Consider the following 586-nt stretch of genomic DNA (forward strand, 5'->3'; position numbering starts at 1 on the left):
CTTTCAAAAGCCCTCCCGCTCTTAGGGAGGGGGCTGGGAAGCTGCCCGCGGGTTGTGGCCAGCGCTCGGGAGCCGCTCACGGGGCGCAGTAGCGGGAATACAGCCGTGCTGTGACTGTCCAGCAGGCTTTCTGTTCCGATTACGGTCAGGCCGGCTGGCCCTAGCCCAGTGGCTGTGGTGGCATCGTGTCCCTTTGTGTGGCAGTGCCGACGTGCCTGTCTCCCCATAGCAACAGGGAGCTGAACAAGGATTAAAGTATTTATAACCCAGCCTCCCTCGCGTGACCTCAATTCCTCAGCTGAGCGGTTTTTGGAGGTGGGAAGTGCCGTACACAGCAGGACCAACAAACGGCCTGTTGTCCCAGTGCAGCCACGGGACTGAAACTTCATGGCTCCGTCCCTCGAGCGGGTGTCGCGGAGCTGCAGAATGAGACATTTGTGCAGGGCAGCGTAATCCACGAAATCTCATTGCAGCAGCTTTACAGAGATGAAAATGGGAGAGTTCTCCTGGTGCTGGGAGCAGCCTGATGACCCAGCCCTGGTGTTTCTTTGCCCGCTGGTTCAGTGGACTCTTCTCTCAATCTGTC

The 586-nt window shown here is 58.4% G+C and overlaps 1 protein-coding gene across 1 annotated transcript in view; it reads left to right on the forward strand.

Moving 5' to 3' along the window:
- The window catches only part of BSG (basigin (Ok blood group)), a gene marked incomplete at its 5' end in the record, with an annotated part of 7,447 nt that overhangs the window by 2,598 nt on the left and 4,263 nt on the right, over positions 1–586 (forward strand). The window lies entirely within an intron of this gene.

Source organism: Buceros rhinoceros, unplaced genomic scaffold, assembly GCF_000710305.1.
Source record: "Buceros rhinoceros silvestris isolate BGI_N320 unplaced genomic scaffold, ASM71030v1 scaffold25113, whole genome shotgun sequence".
NCBI lineage: Eukaryota > Metazoa > Chordata > Aves > Bucerotiformes > Bucerotidae > Buceros > Buceros rhinoceros.